The sequence below is a fragment of the Oryx dammah genome, unplaced genomic scaffold, assembly GCF_014754425.2.
Source record: "Oryx dammah isolate SB20612 unplaced genomic scaffold, SCBI_Odam_1.1 HiC_scaffold_29, whole genome shotgun sequence".
Taxonomy (NCBI): Eukaryota; Metazoa; Chordata; class Mammalia; order Artiodactyla; family Bovidae; genus Oryx; species Oryx dammah.
This window is the reverse complement of record NW_024070213.1, coordinates 32,918,569-32,935,447: the sequence shown is the minus strand read 5'-3', so window position 1 is coordinate 32,935,447 and position 16,879 is coordinate 32,918,569. Positions and strand designations below refer to the sequence as shown.

At 37.5% G+C, this 16,879-nt stretch overlaps 1 protein-coding gene across 2 annotated transcripts in view; it reads left to right on the top strand.

The window, feature by feature from the left end:
- SOX5 (SRY-box transcription factor 5) overlaps positions 1–16,879 on the top strand; it is a 1,158,063-nt gene that overhangs the window by 404,697 nt on the left and 736,487 nt on the right. For both annotated transcript variants that reach the window (XM_040235353.1, XM_040235352.1), the window contains exon 5: positions 1,815–1,875. The gene's annotated coding sequence lies outside the window, so the exon portion shown is untranslated. The remainder of the gene's footprint in view (positions 1–1,814; positions 1,876–16,879) is intronic.

Below are 16,879 nucleotides of genomic sequence, written 5' to 3'. Positions count from 1 at the left end.
CATTCTGTTCACCAGGAAGGAAATTCTGAGATTGTTGTTTGGAGCTTTTATTGACATAATTATAGACGTGGTTGGCTTAGTCATTGTTACACTCAGTCTCCAGCCTCTCAGTCTCCTCCCCCTAGAAGTCAGTGTAGGGGAGAAGGTCAGGGGTTGGGGGTGGGAGATGTCTCAGTGTTCCAGCCCTCGAATCACTTGCTTGCTTTTTCTGATATCCTCCCCCAGCCTCTAGCAGTCTGGGAATCCTCTTAAGAGTCATTTCACTAGCATAATGAAGTCATACCTATCACTCAGGGAATTCCAAGGGTTTTCAAAGCTGCCTGTCAAGAACCAGGAACAAAGACTAGATTTATTTATTTTTTGCCATACTGTAACTGTTCTCTACCCCTGCCCTGCCCCCCATTGAATTGTCTGGGCAAGTGTGTCAAAACTGATTAACCATAAATGTCAAGGTTTGTTCCTATACTCTCAATTTTATGCCATTTTTCTGTATTTGTATCTTTATATCAGTACCACACTGTCTTGATTACTGTAGCTTTGGCTTTAGTTTGGAAGTTGTGAAGGATGCATTCCCCAACGTTTTCTTCTTTCATAGGATGGTTTTAGGTGTACTGGATCCCTTGCATTTCATATGAATTCTAAGGACGGTCTGTCAGTTTTTACCAAAAAGGCCAGCTAAAATTTTGATATTGTGTTAGATACACTGATCAATTTGCAGAGTACTTCATGCTAAGAATATTAACTTTTGTGATCCATGAATGTGGGATGCCTTTTCATCTTTCTTAGATATTCTTTTGTTTCTTTCAGTAGTGTTTTAATTTTTAATATGCAAATCCTCCACTTATTAAATTTATACTTAAGCATTTTATTTTTTCATGTTGTTGTAAGGGAAATGCTTTCTTAATTTTATTTTTGGACTGTTTATTACTAGTATATACAAATCCAATTGACTTTTATGTATTGATCGAGTATCCTGCAACCTTACATTAATTTTAATAATGTTCATTACTTTTAATCATTTCTTAAAAATAGAATATCAATACTTAGGATTTTCTAGATAAAAATAACATTGACTACAAATAGAGATAATTTACTTTTTCCTTTTCAATCTGGATGTGCTTTATACCTGAACGTAGCCTCCCTTTTAATCTTGAATAGAAATGATGTGAGTGGGTGCTATTGTCTTATTTCTGATAGCAGGGGGAAAGCAGTTAGTCTTTTACTACTAAGTATGATAGTTTTGAGGTTTTCGTAGATGCTCTGTATTAGGTTGAGGAGTGAAAGTGAAAGTCATTTAGCTATGTCCGATTCTTTGTGACCCCATGGACTGTAGCCTGCCACTCTCTTCTCTCCATGGAATTCTCCAGGCAAGAATGCTGGAGTGGGTAGCCAGCCCCTTCTCCAAGGGATCTCCCAACCCAGGGATCAATCCCAGGTCTCCTGCATTGCAGGCAGATTCCTTACCATCTGAGCCACCAGGGAAGCTTTTTGAATGTTTATTTCATGAAAGGGTGTTGGTATTTGTCAAATGCTTTTTGGCATCTATAGAAGTGATCAAATGGTTTTATCTTTTATTAATATGGTATTAAATGTGTTATATTATTTGATATTTAGATGCAAAATCAACTTTGCATTGTTAGAATAAATCTGGTTTAGAAAAGTTTTACAGTGAAATTACTTAATATTTCTTCCAAAGTTATGTAGTAGAAATCTTGTTTAATTCCCTTTGTAACGTTTATTTTTTTTCACCTGAGTATTTTGAAATTATTTTGATTTGTCACTAAATACATTTCTTTCTTTTTTCTTTTTCTCAGCATTGCAAGAAGTAGATAATACCAAGGACGTCAGGAGTGGGAGAGATTGGAGACTCAGAAGGTCAGGATATTGCATTATCATTTGCTGATCATTCTTGTCATTAATTTTGAAATTCTTGATCTCTTGCCACTTATCTGTGATTACTTGGTGTGGTCTTCAGTGTTGCAGCTAACTACTGGAGCCTTTCTATAATAGGTCCAGCACTTGGGCCTTCTCTTTTTAAAATTTGAAGGTGAAAAGTAATTTGAAGAGATTTTCAGGAACAGAGGAAACTTTCTTACCTTTCAGAGTTACCCTGATTTCTGTTATCTATCTTATTATATGAATAGTTTTGAAATGAAGACTTTTCCATGACTTTTTCAGAATCAAGACCTTAAAACATATAAAATGTCATTACTTATGTAATTGTAATGGGAGAACAGTTGGGTCATGAAATCAAGTTTCCTTTCTTTTCTGCTGTATTCTCTCGGTGTAAGGACACCTCTAAGAACTCACAATATTCTTCGAGTCCATTTACTAATGTTAATTTTAACTACTGAATGTTGGCTACCATATATAAAGTGAAGGTTAGTTAAATAATTTCTCTGTAGGTAGAACAATCTCAATAGTCAAAGGGTCTACTGTGAACTTTTGTCATCTAATGTGGAAAGTTTAGGGTAAGACACACTCCTCAGTAAGCTGGGCACAGCCATGTTGGTCTCTGCAGTCCCCGTGCTCCTGAGAGGCACCGTGAATGACTGACCACTTGTGATGACTAATCTCTTGCTTCGGGGAAGCCTCCCTGTGGTTGTCTTAATCAGTGGTGATTCAGTCTTGCTACTATGGTTTGGTTATTTATAGAAGCTTGGGGGTCCTCTCTTATAAGCCCTCCAGTGTTACCACTCCCACAAGTTTCCTGGAGTTTGACTTAGTGTCTCCACACCCAGGTCTCCTGGAGAGCAGCTGCCAGTATTTTTTTTTCATGTTTCATCACACAGATAAATGGCTTTGTTCTTCAGTCTGATCACATCTCTTCAAGTGAAATGGTTTATTCAGAATGGAGCTAAGCTTAAAGTTCTTCTGCTTGGTGCTTCAGAGATTTAGTCCTTTTCTAGCATTAAGAACGAGACAGATTTTTAGTATGTATCTTGTGAGAATACTACCCTCCAGCTTAAAGGAAAGATAATTACAAGTGTATCTTGATGCACCATATCTACTCAGATCTCTGCTCTTAGCTCAATTAGGGAAGAGTCCTTCAAAGAGCTGTGTTTACAATGATATGCCCAAAGAAATTGGGTTTATAAGTATGTCTGCAGTGATTCTTAAAGAGGTAAGAAGCACTTTGGGGTGATACTTTCATAAGGAGTTTTCTGGTAGTTAACATCTCTTGACTTTCAATCTGTGACTATCATTGGACTAAACATTAGAAAGAAGCATATTGAAACCAACGGTGGTGGATTTTCTTGGATACTGGCTATTATGTATATATTGACCTTAAATTGGACACAGTTGTTGTTTGAATTTTGCATGTTTGGAAGCAAAATCAAGAAGGAAGAGCCAAATATCTCATAGATCCCTGATAGTCTTGAGGGATAGAGAGAGCCTCAGTCTAATTCACCTGTTGTACAAACCTACATTGCCTCCCACTGTCACATGAAATATTAGTAGCAGAGATAAATCTGTGTTTCTTGACATGCTGCAGATGTCGTGCATTGTGGGCTTTACAGCTATGGAACTCAAACAGTTCTGCACCCAACATTGTACACGCAGATAAAAAACTATCATCATCCTATGTCATCTTCACCAGTATGTATTTTGATAAGGAATGCCATTGATACTTGTACTTCACTTTGCACTGATATTCAAAGAACTCAAGAACATTAAGATTTTTTTTTTTTACTGTTGTGTCTCTGGAGAAGTTTCCTATTTAGTTGGATGAAATGAAAAGATGATCATTCATTCATTCATTCATACAACAGAAGTTCCTTCCTTCCTGGAGCTTTCATTCTAGTGAAGGAAAACCTAAAATGAAAATTTTAATGTATATGTTAATAGGGATACATACTAAGGAAAAAAAATAAAGCAGAATAAATACAGAATGATGGGAGACTGTATCCGATACTATGTCTAGGGAAAGCCTTTCTGCTAAGGAGAGAGTGAAGCACAGACCTGAATGCAGCATGAGAGGGGAAAGTGTTTAGAGATAGGAGAAGATTTACAGTCATGGGGAGGAACAAGTATAAGGAGCATGCTGTTGAAGGATTGTCAAGAAAGGTATTTGGAGAGTCAGAGGAGAGTAAAGAGTGGACAAGTACAGTCAGAGGAGAGTGAAGAGTGGACAAGTAAGAGATGAGAAAGCGTGATGTGATGTTCATTATATCCTGCAGCAGGATCTTGACTATTATTCTGAGTGAGATGTGGATCATTAAGGGGACTTTAGCCAATAAAAGGGAATGATGTAGCTTGCATGGTTTAAGGATCACTTGGACTTACAGATTGGGTAAAACATTAAAAATTTTTCCTTTATATACAGAATACAAATTATGAATGAAAATAAACTTTAACAATGATTAGGGCAGCATTATCTGATTAAGGTTTTGACTGATGAGACTGTGTTCAAGGAGTTCATGTTAAATAGTACAGCAATCACCTTTTGTTTTTGTGTCCTTAATTTGGAAAATTCCTTTGATTTATAATCATGTTCTTGGGTTTTGTATAATAACTTACTGTTTCATAATAGTTGTATTAATGACAAGGATATATACCAGAAGTTTCTGTATCTTCTAAAGAAGTTTGTGTAACTTTGGTTAGTTGCTTTGCATAGTTGAAATTCCCATTTGTTTGTCATTTTTAATTTAAACTGAAATTAGGTTGTGTAAGTCCATAAAAGTCATGAATTTTATCTTCCAGTTGTAAGGGAGAATTTTTGAAAATTATGTTATGGTTTATTGTAATGATCACAGGACCCATAAGGCTATTTATAAGAAGAAAATGTGGAATAGTTAAAACAAATTAAAACCTTCATAGGACCTATAGGGCATGAATTCTGGAATCAGCTTTGAAATTTACCAGCCAGATGACTTAGGGTCTTTAGCCTGTGTTTGCCTGCTAATAACCAGCACTGCTTCTCCCATAAGGAGAATTGCATTGCTACTGTTATCTCTGCAGTTCCATTACATTTGTTGAACCAGTATGCACCGTGTATAAATCAAATTTGGTTGAATTAGGAATCATGTTAGATGTGACCATTATATATATATTATATAAATGAAAAAAATAAGGATGCTTATAAACAACAGAGGAAATTGTTCATATTTATTTTCAGAAAAATTCAGAAAAAGGTATGTTGATATTTGGAAGGAAAGGTTGTTTCTAAAATTCTCATTGCTATCATGTCAAAGAATCAAAGTGAAAAGTGAAGTCGCTCAGTCGTGTCCGACTCTTTGTGACCCCATGGACCGTAGTCCACCAGGCTCCTCAGTCCACGGAATTTTCCAGGCAGGAGTACTGGAGTGGGTTGCCATTTCCTTCTCCAGGGAATCTTCCCGACCCAGGGGTTGAACCCAGGTCTCCCACACTGCAGGCAGACACTTTACCATCTGAGACACCAGGGAAGCCCCAAAAGAATCAAAATGATTATTAAAAAAGGAATTTAGGAGGTAGGGTTGCCTTCTCCTATCTGTCTGACAGCAGCAGTTTCCAACTGCCCAATGACTATTTACTAGAAATGTTTCAGAATTCTGAGAAAGAAAAGAAAGAAAATGAAGTTGCTCAATCATGTCCAACTCTTTGTGACCCTATGGACTGTAGTCTACCAGGGTCCTCTGTCCATGGGATTTTCCAGGCAAGAATACTGGAATTCTGACTTAGAATTCTGAGTCAATGCATTAAAAAAGTATTTTAAAACTATAAGTAAGAGTATAAGCTTAGATTTTCATTATATAGCTATTAGAATATTTATGTAATACATATATTTTATTTTCATAAATAAATATATAAAATCTATTTTCTTTTAAATATATGTATATGTATATATATATATATATATATATATATCCTTAAAGTTTTAACTTAATGTCTCCATTTTCTTTCTTCCTTTTGCTCCTCAATCCTCTTCTACTTCTCTCATGCCAATCTTTGCTAAAGTCATAGTAATCACCTTTACACTAAATCCGTGTGGTTATTATCAGTCATTATCTCATTTGGCCCTTGAGTTCATCCAACTGCTTGAATGACTTTACATTCCACTTAAACTTTTTTTCTCATTTGCCTTTTGCTGAATGAATCTTAGTTTCCAGTGTATCCCCAAAATATCTTTCAAAGTGTTTTGCTCATAGCACGTGCTAAATGAATTTAGCTAGAAGATCCAAAACCAAATATTACAGTGTGAAACATGTCAAAAAGGCTACATAAGATCTGCAACCTGGCATTCTATAAGGGTTTATAGAAAAGATAAAGTTTCACAGACAAAACAGTATTTGAGCTGAATCTTTAAGGATGCCTGTGATTTTCCTAGCAGAGATGTTAGATACTGGTGAGGGTTAGTTAATTAGTATATATTAAGTATGTACACATTATACATTAATATACATTAATATATTAGTATATATTAATATATATATATATATTAAGGTCCTGGTGTCTTAAGTGTCTTTTTCAGCTTGGGTTGTTTGGATACAGCACAGAGTATATACAAAAGGGGGATGGTGACTGTAAAGATATGGTGGGCTCTTTAAAACATAAAGAGACTTTACAATTCAAAGTCTGTAAAGAGGACTTGGAATCTCATGCTAGTGATTAGACTTAGTTCAACAGGACTTAGGGAGCCATTATTATTATTATTATTTTTTGGTTTTTAAGGGAATATTGGTGGTGATCAGTTCTGTGCCTTGGATTAATTAACTAACTAATATAGTGGTAGTATGAGGTTGATTGAAAGGGGAGAAGCTAAAAGGGGATGGTGGGACATTATTGTAGTTGTTAAGCAAGAGATCCAGAAAGTCAGGACCAAGATGGTAAAACCTGGGGACAGATAGGAGCAGAAATCCTAAGATGGAATCAATAGGGCTAGATTTCCTGGTGCAATAAGGGATATATTTTAACCTTGAGTGGTTGGAATAAAAGTTTTGCAATTCACTGGTACAGGAAATCTAAAAAAATTTTGTCTTTTTTATGTATTTTTATTGATGGGAAGTACATGAATTGTTTTGAGTCTGTACCTTTGAAATATCACTGTTGATATGTTGAAGATCCTGGGACCAAGCAGGGGGAGTTGAGGATGAAGCTCTATGAGATTAAACAATAGTAAAAGTTGCCTCTTTAGAAGAACAGTTTAGAATGAGGAAATAGCCTGAAAGACCAAGTCTTGAATGCCACGTGGAATTTTGGAGAAGACCAAATGGAATGGTTGGCATGCAAAAACTCTGATGTTTAACTTGTAGTTTTGCTGCTTGACAAACTACGTGGTTCTGAAGTAGGCTTTGGTTTATTTATTCATTTATTTTGGATTTCTGCACAAGTCCTGCCTGAGTGGTCTGCAAATCATAAACACTAAGTGCACAGTCAGTTGGTCCCCTAGAATATAATTGTTTCTGGATTATGAAACTTTTCTGATATATTGAAAATTGTTTAGGTGTTCCTTAATTTGTTGGTTCATTCATTCATATATTCTTACTGAGTCCTAACCTGTGGCACACGTCAATCTTTTAATTATATCAACTATTCCTCTGTCCATTCTTGACTAGAATTTTCACTGGCTCAATTTAGCCTATATTCTCCATAAGTTATAGGAAAAATGCTGATTGATTTAAATTTTGTCCATCTATAGAATCACACCATCCAGATCTCAGATGATGTCTGCTCTTCCTCAAGTTGGTTGGGGGAAGTGATGGAGAATGTTACTTTTACATTTATAACAATAGGAAATACATTCATCGTGCTGATTCCCTTTGGATGCTTGTAGTGAAATACTTAACTCAGGAATGATTTAAATCATCCTCCTTAACAGTAGTTAAACACGCTGATGTTACAGAGATCTGACAGACATAGCTATTATTATATGACTACTGAGAAGTTTTTGGACAGGCGTGCCAGTTTGAAGCAGGGAGCTCTCTCCCTGAATGCTGAATGAGTGCTTGCCTGGGGTGTCCCCAGGAACAGGAGCTGACACAGGTGTTCAGCACAGTTGCTTACTGCTTCCCATCAAGTAGGATGGGGGGTTCTTAGCGCTGCTGGTTTGTGGCACTCAGCATATTTGGCAAGCAGTCAGCCCTGGCTGCGGATTTCCCTGGGGAAAATAAAAGCCACAGGGAAGTCATCAGTGTGACCTTCTGCTGGGTAGTTGGCACACTGCTGCGCCACAGGAAGGCTTTCAGTTGTCATTTTCTAAACGGGTAGATATCAGGTGCTGATGGAGGCTCTCCATTCAAGGTGGGAAGTGGTGAAGGAGAGAAAATATTGAACAGAAGCTTACCAAATAAATCCCAGTCATGAAGCTTAACACCAGCTGATCTGCTGATAAAAGGGATTGTTTTGTGTGTGGGGGAGGGAGTTTCTTTGGTTCTGCAAGCACAATTATAAGCTTTCCTATTTAAGTCTGACCCATCATATTGAAATGCTGTCACTAGTATCATTAGCAAGTAAAGTGTTGATAACATAGTCAAATGCACAGCAGAGTTCTGGCTCTTAAGTGTCTGGACTAACTCCCAATATTAGGAATAGGAGTCAAACTGCCATCACTTTTCCTGTGCTAACAGACGCCCTGCCATTAGCAGTCTGAAGGCAATTTTAATAAAATACATAGCCCTGCTGAGTTGGTCTCAAAAGATAAATAAGCAACGTAGAAAAGAAGCTTTTGTTTAAAAGTAATTATTTAAACTATGCATTACAGGTAATTTTCTTTTACCAGTATGGCAAATGCTATCAGAATTTCAATAATGATTTGGTGGCACTTATCTAAATAATGTGATATTGTTGTTTCAAAGACTTAAAGCATCGCTTTATTTTCACATATATACAAAATGAGGGCAAATTGGATCCAGGTATCAAGTGCATGTGTTTTACAGTTTATATTACATTTTTTGGGGGGGGTGAACTGTGTTGTATTCTTAGACAAATTTATGGAAATGTAACAAGCTGGTGATAGAGTTCTGGGAACTGCAGGCTTGACTTCCAAACACAGATTAGAACAGGAGGGCAAAGAACATCTTTTTATTTTTCCTTTCTTTTGCTGTCGGAAAGGGAATCATATTTCAGTTTTTTTTTCTTTTTTTTTAAAACTCTTTTAATAGGATACTTGTACATAAACCACAGTCACAAGGGTGTAATAAATGTGTGCCTGTATCAGAGGGGCCAAAGCTTTGTTTGCCAAAAGGTAAAAAAGTCTCAGAAAGCTTTTTAAGAGTCTATTTGGAAACCATTTAAAGTACCTCCTTTCTTTCCCTTCTTAATAGTGACAAGCTGGCCTGAGATCCATAATACAGAACTAGCTCTGGCCTTACAGAGGGCACAGTAAGAACTTACCTACATAAATGTGAAATGTAGAGCATCAGGAAGATTCCTGTTTCTAAGTGCCAGTCAGGCAAAGGGCTTCCCAGGTGGCGCTAATGGTAAAGAACCCGCCTGCCAATGCAAGGGACTTAAGAGACAGACATGGGCTCGATCCCTGGGTCAGAAAGATCCCCTGGAGGAGGGCATGACAACCCACTCCAGTCTTCTTGCTTGGAGAATTCCATGGACAGAGGAGCCTGGCAGGCTACAGTCCATAGGTTCACAAAGAGCTGACGTAACTGAGCGTGCATGCAGCCAGACAAATGTGCTTTGGACTGAGGCAGACCTCAATTCAAATCCCACTCAAATCCCAGCTGTTTTCTTTTCTTGATGTATCAGTTTAATCGAGTTATACAGCTTCTCTAAATCTTTGTTTTCTCATCTATAAATTGGAAATAATAAAACCAACCTTGTCTGATTATTACATGGACGTAATGAGACAATACATGTAAATCATTAAGGATGGTGTCTGACACAGAGTGAGCACTTGGAAAATGTTTGTTTTATTTTGTTTGTTTATTTTTATATTAATGAACTTCTAACACAGTTTTATCAGGAAGGTTACATGTTAAATATTGTGCAAGGAGTTGGGATAAATAGGTTGATCAATATATGGTCTCCACTTCAAAATTTAAATCTAATGCAAGACAGAAATGTTAGCAGGTAATTCAAATACAGTGTGCCTGCCACTTGTTGTTGTTTTCTTATTGGTCTTGTGGACATAAAGGGGGCAGGGCTTAATCTTGACCTTGGGAAAAAACTACTGTAAAATCTTTGTTTATTAAGCTTCTAAAGGGATGATGCTCTGTATTTCCACTCTGAGCTGTTGTGGTCAAAGCTAACTATTTTTTTCCAAGAGTGATTTCCCAGCTCCTCCTTCTTTCTCTTCTTCTTTTACATTTATGTAAACTTTCTCTTTGGTTGTTAGTACCATAGTTAGATGATACCTGTAGTCAGAGAGAAGAGATAAGCATAAATCAATACTCAAATGCTGCTCAGCACCTCTGCTAAAATAATTTGGAGGAACAGTTAAAAACATAGATTTTATTCTCATACATTGCTGAATGGAATGAAAATTAGTACAAGTCTCTTGGACAGGAATTAGATGATGTCTAACAAATCTATATATATATACCATTGTGACCCAGCAGTCCCATTATTAGGAATTTATCTTGCAGATATGTCTTTAACAGTGTAGAATCACATGCCCAAAGTTAGTCATTGTGGCATTGTTTATCAATGTAAAATATTAAAAGTTATCTAAATGTTCGTATATAGGAGAGTAGTTGAGTACACGGCTGCACTGTGGCACCGCCTCATAGTGAGGTACCATGCTGCTGTGAAAAGAATGAATGGATAGAGAGTCATTTTCAGTCAATACTACTAAGTGAGAAAAAATACAGAAAAATAATATCTAGAATTAAAGGGGAATAAGAAAACACACCTGACAATTGGAGAAAATAGGAAACATAAGTCAGAGGCTCCTGAATTTGGTGGTTACTTATAGAGGTTGGGCTCAGTGAATGGGTATTGATAGAATGAAAATAAGGTAGAAATTGTGACAGAGGAGGGTGACACTTTATTTGAATATCTTTTTTTTTAATAGCTCTGAGTTTCACATACTCAAAAATAAGTAATTAATTAAAATGAGCCTCACATGAAAACCAAAAAAGTAGCAAATTGTATTTATACGAATTACAAATGAAGAGGGAAGGGGGAAGAGAGTTAATTTGAGTAACTTTTCCAAACAGAGTTTTGATTTTCTAATTTAAGATTAAAAAAAAATAACTATTGTAGTCTTATAAGAAAATTTGTTTTTCACACAGTATAGATTAATGATTCTGTTTTTCAGAATCAGGGGTGAAAGTTAACATTTCTGAACTCTCGGTTGTATCTGGAGCTTGTGGATAATAAGGGCTATTTTTCTCACTATAAAAGAAAGCTAGAATGAAGCCTGTGATGTTGAATTGGAATCTGAGTTATCAATTGCTCATGGTGTGTGTTATAAAGAAATAATTGTGTGTGTATCCGTGTATGTATCCATTTATACATTCTCTGTCTCTGTCTGTTGGAAGGATGTGAAAGCAATAATACCTCAATACTGATGAGTACTCCTAGTACCTAGATCTTGGTTTCTAAGCATCATTTTCCAATAAAGGACACTGAGAACCCTTGTAGAAATGAATGATTTTAGGACAAGTACAGGAAAATTATATGATGAGAAACTGGAACATCTTGTGGTTCAAGAAAGTAGGGAATGACTTAAAAAGGATGAAAGCATGTGGAAAGGACATAGGAATCAAATTGAAGTGACTCAGAATCGCCACATCTGGAATATTTGAGCAAGGAAATATGATAATAATGGATTATACTCAATATAACCCATGATGCTATAAAAATGTTGAAAAAAATAATAAATGGGAGAGAAAGGAAAGCTCTTTTACAATAGTAGAATACCAATTAATAACTGTAGAAGAATGATAGAGATAGAAAATGACTATTTGGTAAATACCACATTAATAATTTTCACAGGCAAGAATCAGACCGGATGCTAAATCAGTGGTGAAAATCTGATGATAAATAGGATACTTACATAGTGTCCAAATATTAATATATCTTCTCAGAATGATTGCTATTTACAAAGGGGACAGTAGCAACTTTAGAGTGGAATATCCTGCGAGACACCATCTAAAACAAGTGATCAAAGTATCCCCAGTAATGAGACTAACCAGCATCATGTGCCTCTCGTGTGAATCACCGAGAAAGGTACAACAAATCATTTTTGTTATTTTCTTACCCAAAATGCATAATATGAATTATATCATGAGGAAATACCAGACAATTGTAAACCAACAGACATACTACAAAATAACTGAGCAGATCTCTTTAAAAGTGTCAGGGTCATGCAAAACAAATAAAAATGGGAGTTGTCCCAAATGAAAAGGGACTAAGAAGACAAGATAGCTAAACATCAGCTCCTGGTCCAAGAAAAGGACCTGAGTGAGACAACTGTTGAAATTTCAATAAGGTCTGTATATAAGCTAGTTGTTTTCTGTTAATTTCTTGCTTTTGCTCATTGTGCTGTGGATTTGATATTTGTTAATATGCAAGGAAGCTGGGAACTTTGTACTATTTTGGAAATTTTTTCTAAATGTGAAATTATTTCAAAATGAAATGTTAAATTGAAAAATAAAAAAATTTAAATATGTACCTTAAATAAGATGTGAAAGTGAAAAGTGAAGTCGCTCAGCCGTGTCCGACTCTTTGCGACCCCATGGACTGTAGCCTACCATGCTCCTCTGTCCATGGGATTTTCCAGGCAAGATTACTGGAGTGGGTTGCCATTTCCTTCTCCAGGAGATTTTCCCAACCCAGGGATCAAACCCAGGTCTCCTGCATTGTAGGCAGATGCTTTACCATCTGCACCACCGGGGAAGTCTAAATAAGATGTATGTATATATTACCGATTCTTCTTTATTATCATAGAAGAAAGAGTTTGTTTTGTAAGAGGATATCATCACTGAGCTCTCAGAAGAAAATGTCATCATGGAGCATCATGTATGTTGCACTGTGAACTGGGCTTATTCTATTAACTGACTGTCATACACTGTGCAAACCTTGAGGGTACTTACTACCCCTTTGCATTTTCTAGTCTATTTGCCAATAAAATAGGGCTAATGATCTTAGCACTATGGTTTCTAACTATTCACATCAATAGAGTAGAGCAGAGATGTCAAGTGTGGAGCCCGACAACAATGATTTTAAGAAGCACTCAAGTACAGATCAGGATTTAATGCCAGTGAAGGACCAAGTATCTTCTGGGTAGGTGTAAAACTCCAGAGTATAAAAATATTTCCAGAGAGGGAAGATAGAGCTAGTATAATTCAGTTCAGTGGATGTGTATGAAGAGATCAGTAATCAGATAAAAACTAGACAGGCAGTAGGGGCAGAGTGCATAGTGCAGCCAGTCGTGGTTGCCAAGAGTCCAGAGTCTTAAGTTATAAACAGGGCTTGGCAATGCTGGTGAGCTTGATGGTGCCAGTGAGGTGGTGCTAGTATTGCACACGCTTGATGACAGCATTAAAGGGCTAGGATGAAGGATCGATTGCAATGTGTGGTTGCATGGCGTTCTGTGTACAAGCACCTTGTTTTCACATACATTGCTACTCAAAAATTTCATGTTTAACATTGTTGGAAGATGTAGGTGAGGAGATTGATTTCATTACCTATGTTTTTATCGATGAGGAAACCCAGATTCAACATTTCCAAAATCCTATAGCTAATAAATACAGAAAGAATTTGTAGTCTGGTCCAGAACAGTCACTTGAGTTTACTTACCTCCTTCTAGCATCAGAGAAACCCTTTAATATACATGGCATTTTTGCAAATAAGATTATTCAGGGACATGTTTTTCCTGATGAAAGAATAGATCGATTGATTCTCTTTGATTTTTCAGAGGGATCTGTGACTTAAAAGAGAATCGAGTATAGATTTTTCCTTCCACACTAGTGTACAATATTGAGTGGAAGTATTTTTGCCAAACTTGGAGATACATAACTCTGCTAGTAAACGTACTCAAGAAGCATCATTATCAATAGCATTTAACACAGAGATTGTAGGACTTGCCCAGAATCCCAAGAGTAAGCTGCGAAAATAAAATGTGAACTTTGTTACCAATAGTCAGGACAGAGATTATCCTTTGGCCAGATTATGAATTGTCTTCAGTAAAGATGGTTCTTTGATAGTCCAGCACCAACCAAGGGGACTAGATATCCGCTTCCTAGGCTGGGTAACACTCACTGGAAGAGGATGGGTCCAAAGGAGCCTGAATAGCAAGCAGTGGAGTTCTGATGCTCTGTTGTGACGATAATTATTTTGAGCATTATGGTAATTTGAATACAATTCTGTAGGGTTGCTTGAGAATCTTGGGAGTAGAGTTAGAGGCAATAGTACCTATGTAGAATGAAAAGCAGTTGAAATCTGATAGAGACCTTGGGATGAATATTCTGAGCGTGTTATCGCATCCAACCCCTGAGAGTTTTAGCTTCGTAAAATACTCTGGGACATTGAAGAAGTTCCTCCGTCTTCCCTTTGAAGAATACTTTGAGTGATGTCAGAGTCTTTATATGACTGACATTTGCCAAAAAGATCATGGTATCTGCTAAGACACACAAATATTGTCCTGTTTATGAACGTGTATATTTCCATGACAGAGTAGATAACAAAACAAAACCCTATTTAGTTCTTTAACATTAGATCAAGAGTTCCTTCTAGAGAAGGGAGTGGCTACCCACTCCAGTATTCTTGCCTGGATAATTCCATGGACAATGGAGCCTGGTAGGCTACAGTATAGGGGAATCACAGAGTCGGACACTACTGAGCGACTAACACATTTCTGAAGAGTTCCTTGTCTGTTACATATATTTGACTTCCAAATCTAGGATTTATTAAAGACTTAAGAGATTTATAAAGACCATATAAAATGTAAACTTTAGTCTAATCACTGATTTAGAGCTTAATACTGTCTAAGTGCTAGATGATGCTTACCTATTAATAAGTCTCTGATTTTCTAGACAAGAAATGAGGCTCAGTGAAGTTAAATGTTTCACCATTTTACACAGTTAATAAGCGACAGAGCCAGAAAATGAACCCAGATTTCTTGATTTCAGGCCCAGCTTTCTTTGCACTACGGCATGGTGCCTTATGACACATATGAGATTAGAGCAAAATTATATTTGTTGAAATGCATGAAAAGTGTTGTGGGTCTTTCGTTGATGTTTTGTGACGAGAGTGAGTTTATTCCCTCCTTGATTATTTTTTGTTTTACACTGCAATTAATAAATGAATAATATCCTCTGCCTACCTCAGATAGATAAGGTTCTATTAGGTTGTTTTTTTTTTTTCTGATGGTCTGCCGATAGGCTTGGAAAATCCTTTCTTGTCTCAGAACGAATACATGCATACCTTTGAGTTGCTAGCACTTGAACTGCTAATCCATTAAGTGACTAACCTGAGAAATCACTTCTCTCCTGAGAGGTGCCCTGGATTGCAAATGTCTTTTGATAGTACTGCAGTGGTAGTATACGGATCTGCAACTGGCAGGCAGGAATTGAATTGCCATCATTTGGCTTTAGTAGGAGTTAGAGTCTTGTCTCCAACATAAGCATGAGCCAAGGTACTGTCTTCTTTTTTCTAATTTTAGTTGGAACCATTGGCACTGATCTTACCTAGACAGACTAGTGTTATTTCTACCCAGCACAATCTGCTGGCATGGGCTCTCTTCCAAGCCATGCAGTTGAACTTCTCCCCCTGGTTTACCAAACAGAGAGAGAGACGAATGGATGCAGAGGACAGGAGCAATCACCTTTTTCATTAGAAGCCATTCTTTCAGGCATAGAAATTCTAGGTTTAATTGGTTTGATGTATGACTCAGAGAGAATTGGCCCTTACAACTGAAAATTGTGGCGTGCTTTAATTGTGGGTTATGAAATAACCAATCCAGTGTTTTGGTTTGGGGAAATGGCTATTGATATATTTAACTGCTCAAGGGTTGGGAGGAAAGGTGAGAAGTGATGTCTACTCTCCAGCCCTCACCTGTTCATTGCTGGGGAAGATGAGTTTTATAGTTGCCCTGTCATGATCTCTAGTCGTGGGCACCCATCCTTGAATGCATCTCTCAGGGCCTCAGTCACACTGGCCACGCTGAGGCTTCCATCTGCATCTCTTTATCAGAACCCTCGGTGAGACCCCCATCAGAGCATCAGTGTTCGCCCCCAGCTAACTCCGATGCCATGGCAAGTAAAGAGGGGACGTCAGAGCCTCTGCAACCTTGACCCTCTAGGTAGCCATATCTGTGCCCTTTCTCCCCACTTCAGTTTGTCATGGGATGTCTGCTGCAAGGCTGCTGTCTCACAGAGGGCCATTCCGAAAGCAGGCCTCCGAGACAGAGGGGTTTATATGATTCCCCATTCTTACCCCAGCCTAACCTGCACTGGACCTGTGGGAGCAGGAATGTGAGTTCCTCATATTAGCATCTGAGGTCTCTTCTCCCTGCTGACTCTTCCTTCTAAGTTACAAGTGCCCATAACCCTCAAATTCTTTCACTGTTTCACGTAAATAATGGTTTTCCATACGTAAAAGTAGATTTTTTTTTTTCTGGTTTCTTGTGACCTATTTGAGAAAGACTATACGTGGGGTCGCAAAGAGTCGGACACGACTGAGCGACTGAAGTGAACTGAACTGAACTGAACTGAACTGATATGTGGGATTCCCTGGTGGCTCAGACGGTAAAGGGTCTTCCTGCAATGCAGGAGACCCAGGATCCATCCCTGGGTCAGGAAGATCCCCTGGAGAAGGAAATGGCAACCCACTCCAGTGTTCTTGCCTGGAAAATCCCATGGAAGGAGGAGCTTGGCAGGCTATAGTCCATGGGGTCACAAAGAGTTGGACATGACTGAGTGACTTCACTTTCCTCACTTTCTCGCATACAAGGAATGGGGGGTGGTTAACACATAGTATTATTATTTCACAGATCATT